This window comes from Pinus tabuliformis, chromosome 2_1, assembly GCF_031772625.1.
Source record: "Pinus tabuliformis cultivar Carrire ecotype Pingquan chromosome 2_1, CPIR1, whole genome shotgun sequence".
In the NCBI taxonomy this organism is placed as follows: Eukaryota; Viridiplantae; Streptophyta; class Pinopsida; order Pinales; family Pinaceae; genus Pinus; species Pinus tabuliformis.
Window position 1 is genome coordinate 845,496,655 of NC_142299.1, and position 7,177 is coordinate 845,503,831.

Consider the following 7,177-nt stretch of genomic DNA (forward strand, 5'->3'; position numbering starts at 1 on the left):
CTGGTGCTCACTAGAGCTGAAAATTTTCTTGTCCTTGCCTTTGGAGCAATTGTATGTATGTGGAAGGAAAAGCAATTATGATATCGCTATTGATATGCCAAACCATTGTTATGTACTTTTTTAGGTCTGAAGATGTGTAACTTGTGGTTTAGCTTGGTACATTCTCTTGTATACCAGTTTACTTTGAATTTGTCAATATCATAAGCCCAATAGCGATTTAAGTGTATGTCTGCATGACAGAACTGCATTGGGGTTGAACTTTTCTAAAATTAAGTTGTATTTAAAGAAATATGGTGTCTAAAAAGCATAGAACTCCAAACATCAAATCTCTTTGCTCCTTGTAGGCTTGAACCAACATCTCTTCTAAAGAAATTCAACAATTCTAATTTAATAATCCTATCGGCCTCTCTTTGTACCTTTTAAGACAATTGCTAGTTCTAGATGGGACATATAACTCCAATGTGCTTTTTCCTCGTTACAGAGAACACAAAAATATTAATGCAGGGTATAACAACTATACCACTAGTACTACAAATCATTTCTGCTCAAAAAGGGGGATTTAAATCATGCAGCAGCTTAAGAGGGGCAGGGTCCAGCTTAAGAGGGGCAGGGTCCAGTTTCAAAAATAGCCTTACAATTGGACTAATCAAAATAAAATCTGATTCGCTTCATAGGCGTAGAGTAAACAGGTACCAATGAGGTAAGGTGCAAGTGGACAATTAAATCAAATTCAGCACAAGACCAGCCCTCGACATACAAATGCAATTGAAAGTCTTGTGTTATGAGCTCCGAACAAGATCACAAATGATATATTATTCACCAAATTTTAATCTTCCACAAAGAGACAGATTGATCCTCTCTGATTTGTCAAACAAATAAAAAAATACCAAAATTATGCATAGAATCATCTTTGAACTGTAAACACTACAGTATATAGTAACCTGGGAAAGTGATGAAGCACTCAATACCATACAAAAATAAAATTCCTTAATAGAAGAAAACACCACTGAAAATTGTGAAAAGCTGCCAAATGAACTTTGCCAATCTTTTAGATTTACAGAAACAAAGTCAAAAAACCTCTTCAAAGCTAAGTGCTTACTACCAGCCACATCCAATAGAAAAGGTTTTATGGGGCCTGATAAGATCAGAACTTGCTTGACCACGGTAAGATAAGCACCGTACCTACCTAATGTATAAAAGAAGACTGATAAGCTGGAGGAGGGGCAGGCAGTCTACTGCCAAAGTGATGGTTGCTGTAATTAGTAGAGGAATTGTAAGAACCGGAACCCAACAACGAAGGCCCCATGTTATCTGATGGATACATATATGGCCTTGAGAGTGAGACTGGAGTCCTATTTCCAACACCATAGCCTGCTCCATATAATCCTTGGTTTGATCTGTCATATGCATTTTGGCCCTGTAGGTTGTAGGATGTAACATCTGGAGCTGCACCAGAATATTGTACTCTATCCAAAAACCTATAAAAGCTTCTGTCTGCACCATTAGAAGAAGCATAAAGAGTCGGACTTCTTTCATCTGCACTTAATGGAGGCATATATACACCAGCATTTCCTCCATTACCACGAGGACGCTTAGGTTGAGACTTAACAGCACCTGCAGACCTTTTTCTATCAGCCTTAGCTTTCTCTAGCTGAGCTACACGCTTTTGAAGAGGATCTGGTGAGAACTGCGATTCACGTTTGTGCTCCTCAATGCACTTTATAACAGCTCTGTAAGCAGAAAGCTCTTTTGTATTTACTTCATTCTGTAGCAGCAAATAAAAATATCGGTCAAAAAAGGAACTTCTGATATAACCAACAATACTAAGCCAAAATGATCATCACATAACAAGACATTTTGTATAACAGTAATACAATCGTACTTGTGCAACAGTAGAGTTATTCCCGCTTTTTAAACTTGCCTAAGAAGCTTTCTTAGCATCTTTTAGATATTCCTTCAACAAAGGAACAGGTGCAAACTTCTCTGTCAACCCAAATGCATGAGCAAAGTTGACTGCCTCAATTTGTTTTCCACTATTGACCAGGGTTTCTACAACATCTGCATGAAATTGTCACAAAATTTTCAGTTAATCTGAATATGTCACAAACATTTGAAATACCAAAAGACAGTTTACTGTGAAAGAAAAAACAATACAGACAACTTCAACGGATTTGTCAATAAAGATAACAGCTATGTCAGCTTGAGACCATTTTCGTAAGTAAACAGTTCCCCACTCATGAAAGGCCTTATGACACTTTACCATAGCTGATCATCTTCAGGTGCCTTTATTAATATCAACAAAATAACTTACATACAACTTTCTACCTCATAAAAAGATGTCTACCTAGTAGAGGCCACTCAATATCTGCCTTGCATATGAAATGTTGAGATCTAAAGAAAAGACTACCAACCCCGTCAACTTAGAAACCCGTTCACTGGACTAAACAAAAAACGTTGGGAAGGTTTACTACAGCCAGGATTACCAAAATTTATCTTCAACTCAATCAGCCACAACCAAGTATACTGATAAAATCCACCAGTCCCTCAAAAAAACCAAGCTAGCCATGAATGCTAGAAAAACAACAAAAATCCTATCTACCAAAATGGATGGAAATTTTGCCAGCCTAGCCACTGAGGCTAACATTACAGAACACCAGCCAACCAACCTGGCATTTTTGATTCAAGTCCAAGGGAACGACAGAGTTCATGTGTCTGACTACACCGTGCAACTGCAAGAACAAGCTTGCATAAGTCATCTTTATCAAACTCTGACGCAATTCCAAAAGTAGCTAGAAGTTGCAAGAAGGCCTGGGCCTCTAACGAATTGCCATTGGCAACATCTCCTTCAAGGTTTATCTTCGACTTCCATTCATGTGCAATATTTTTGGCTTGCTCCTTTATATTTAAGGGCAGAACTGGATGTTCAACACCCAAAATAGGATCTGCCAAAACAGGTACAAGAGATTCCAGTAATAATGTACAGGCCCGGCGTAGAGCCAGGAGCCCAGACTCTTTCTTGTCACTTGACTTTTGTTCAAGAGAATAAAACCCCTCCAAGGACTCTAACACTAACCGTGGTGGGTCAGTTGCAGAGTTTAATGCAGAGGGAACCTCATTGCAAAGCCCTATTTCCAATTGCAAAAGTCATTAAGAATGGGAAGAAAGGATTTAGGGATTATAATATCTGAAAATTTCTATTTTTAAAGTATTATAAAATGAGTTTAGATATTTATATAACAATAATAAGTGGAAATCAGAAAAAGAAAAAGAAAAGAAAAGAAATTGATTGGAGATAAACTTTTTATAATTTTGTAAATGTTATTGAGTTCCAATGCTCAAACAAAATATTTATAAAAGGTAATTGACTGGTCTGTGGATGAAGCAAGCATTTGGAGGCTAATTCGTGAAGTCTGACAATAAAAGAGGTGAAATTAGAATGAGTAATGATAAGACAGACATCCTTGTATAGAAATTGCAATGAGGTTCTTCTTAAAGGTGACTTAATTGTATCACATTGATTTTGACATGACAACATCAGTAAAATGATATAAAAGTCGTTGCAACTAGTACACCTGTGTTTGGTGCATTAATCACTATATGAGATTGAAGGAATCTAGCGCATTCTCGATCAGAACTATTGCTTGATTAACAACAACATGAGTCTTGTGTTGTACAACAATTGTATAATTGGTGCATTAATCATTGTATGAGATTGAAGGAATCTGGTCGCATTCTCAATCAGAACTACTGACAACAGCATGGGCCTTGTGTTGTACAACAATTGTATAATTTGATTGTGAAGGATTTAAGGAGAAGTAATGTTGTTTTTTCTGATCCTAGCAAGGATTATCAAATATAATATTTATTGGTCCCTGTGGTATACATTGTTTGGACCTTGTTTTCTCCCTTAATTGTAAGTGCATAAAAATATTAGATTCATAGGACAGGGTACCATTAATCATGTGATCCAATGATCTTGGACTTTTTTTATTGAATTCTTCAAAACTTATTTCCATTTGATCTTCCAAAATGTGAAGATAGTTTTATTGCTTGGAACAATGCTACAACTTACAAGTTATAATAACAGAGATTCTGTTCTGCATAATGCTTTCCACCTTGCAATCTTTTTATGGATATGGTTAAGCAATATTCTCTTCGAGTAAAGAATAAATTATTGTGTGTAGAGTCATTGGGTTTACTATAGTAATGATCGTAACATTTTGTAGTCTTTTGTTTGTTGTTATGTGGTTTAGTGGTTGAGACAGTGCATTACCATGTTAATGACCCAAAGTCAAACTTAGAGATCAGAGCCCTCAATTATAAGTTGGTTGAATTTTATGAGATTTATATGCAATATTAACTCAATAATTAAAAAAGAAAATATAGACTTAGGCACCCTAAATAAACTTCAATTTATACATCTTTAGAATCTCATTTATGCTGCATATCTGCATCTTATGTACATTTTCCCATTCCCATGTTGGAATTATTCCTCAATTTATGCCTTACGGCATTTCCTTTGCAACATTTGGTGCAAATGCTAGTTAATCTTCATCATCAATTCAAGAACATAAATGAGTAGTAGGCAATAGACACAAAAAATTTAGGTGGAAAACCCCCTCCTGGACAAAAAACCACCAAGTGTTTTTCTAATAATTTTGTGAGTACATAAAAATGCTTCAGCTCCAACTGAAAGGGGAAACCCAAGTCCCTAGTACTATAGAAAAAACATTCAATTTTCCAGCTCCAACTGGAAGGACCCCCCAATGCTTTGGTTTTATCAACAATTAGTTGAAAGGATTCTCCAACACCCTAGCAAGCTCCAACTCGCCCTAAAACCACCCTACCACCCTGAAGTGTTTTCAGGTTTCAACCTGAAGGTGACTTTAACCACTTTCCTAGCACCACCCAACCACCCTGAAAAATGATAATAAATAAAATCAACTATTGTGGGCTCCCATACTAGGGGCAATGGCCCACTTACACTAGCAAAGATATAACAATGAAATCCCAAATACATATACCCTTACTACAAAACCTTGACATATTTGTTACTGATAGATTCAACTGATGACAAGTAAATCTTTCTTCCAAGCTGCTGTAATTATAATGATGAAACTTCTTTGCTCTTACTACCATAGAAAATGATGAAACTACTTTGCCCTTATTGCTCTGTACAATTATTAGAAGAGACCCTCACTGCTCTGCTATTTTGTTGCTGAAGAAGCCCATCTTCTATAGAAACACTTAGGTTGTACCAACTTCTATCTTGAGGGAAAAATTGTCCACATGTTCATTGTCAATCTTCCAACAACAAGCTTTAATTAAAAGTCACACACCTCTGTTTTGTTTCCATAATTCTTCACAATAAGTTGGCTACACTTGCCTTGATAGACACATCAACAAACATATATATGTAGAGATGCCAAAATAGTGGATAACAGAATAGCAATCCAATTGTTCACTATTTGTGCAACTTTCTTGAATGTGTCAAAGCCTTTTTGTAGCTTGTAAGATCATTTCAAGTGTAATTGAATGCAAACATTGTCACTATAATCCTTCCAGAGTAGGTAGACTTCAATCTTGAGATGATACTAAATTCCCAAGTATGACGTAGTGATTGGTCTTCAACACTTTAGGATCCTTTCTTATGCTCAAAATTATGTACCTTAGGAACCACAATCTTCAAAGGATGGATGCTCGGACTATGCTTTAGATGTCATACATAGCCGCAAAGATGGATACCTTGCTAATGCAATGTAACCTCATAATGAGCTACAAATAGACCTCAATTTGATGTCCTAAATGTGACCAGATTCTTCTTGATGAAAAGATAAATACTCCTCCATAAATCAGCGATACTTGGGATATCAACCGTCTTAGGATTAGGCATGCAACGATCCTCTAATAATCTTCAAGAAAAATGCAGATTCAGAGTGCACAATTGAGCCATTAAGTTTGAGCAAATTCACCTCGAGAGACTACAAACCTCGGCTTTTTCAATAGATAAAACAATTGTTGTTTTGAAAACTTTAGAAGATGAGAGGTCTAGCCTTCAAGCCATAGAGGTAGGATGTTTCATGTTCATAATTGGTGCCCTAAGAAGGGTTGAACCTCAAGATCATACCCCTTTCTTTAGCTGACATAATACAGGGATGAAGGCCGCAGAGAAACTACAAGGTCGTAGATTTTTCAATAAAATTCATGCCTTCAAGGATTGCCTACAAAAGAAGATTTACCCCAATGAATCCTCTTTTCAGTCCAGAAGATAAGCTCAATAGAATTCGTTGATCTACAGGTCTAGAATGCACAAAAATGTGTTACCAGAAAGGAGAAATGGGAAATGAAACGAGAAACGAGAATGGTATGAGAAACGAAGTTTGGAGGTTTCACATATAAGAAATGAGGAGAGAGAAAAACACAATATTAAAGGTGAACAATATAAACAAAGCACTAATCATAAACATACAATGTTTCTGCTTATGGAATTTTAAAGAAACATTCATAAATAGTAATTTAGTTTTAAGAAAGAAATGATAATTTTGTAGATCCAAAGATTTAGCCATCATTAATTCCAAGAAAATAGAAAACATTGATAAGAATAAGAGATTTGAAATATAAATAATTAATTGTATACTTTTGAATATATATGTATCTCTAAGGTAACTTCCAACAATTCATATCAAAATGCAAGTAAACTTAATAATCTAGATTACTGCTTGTTGAGCTTGAGCCAATTCCAAAAGCATTATTTTGGTTAGTAGACTTCGTGGTATCATCAAGCATGTCTTCAGCATTGTCTTGTAGCACCTCAAGTGGAAGCTCAACATTTCCGTCATCTTGTGAACCATCATAATCCCACATTCTCGTGGGTCCAGTTTTCTATTCTAGTTATTGTCGAGATAACAAATGTAGATTTGAGTGTACAAACTCCAAATCTTGTGCCATTTTTGTGCTTATGTGATTCCTCTCCGTTGAATGGATGAAAGCATATTCACTCCAGTTTCTTTCACATGCATAGGAACTAGTCACTTGTAAAATACAATTAAAATTATGTTAGCCATAATAATTTGAAATCTTAAAAGGAAAATAATCCAAAATAAACATTAGAATTAATTGCTTAAACAATAAATCAATACATTAAGGGTATTTATTATTGAGAATACCTGTGAAAGCA

At 35.7% G+C, this 7,177-nt stretch overlaps 1 pseudogene; it reads right to left on the bottom strand.

Annotated features, from left to right (window-relative positions):
* Window positions 1-955: 955 nt before the first annotated feature.
* On the bottom strand, window positions 956-6,864 carry LOC149203298 (FRIGIDA-like protein 3; annotated as a pseudogene).
* Window positions 6,865-7,177: the final 313 nt, after the last annotated feature.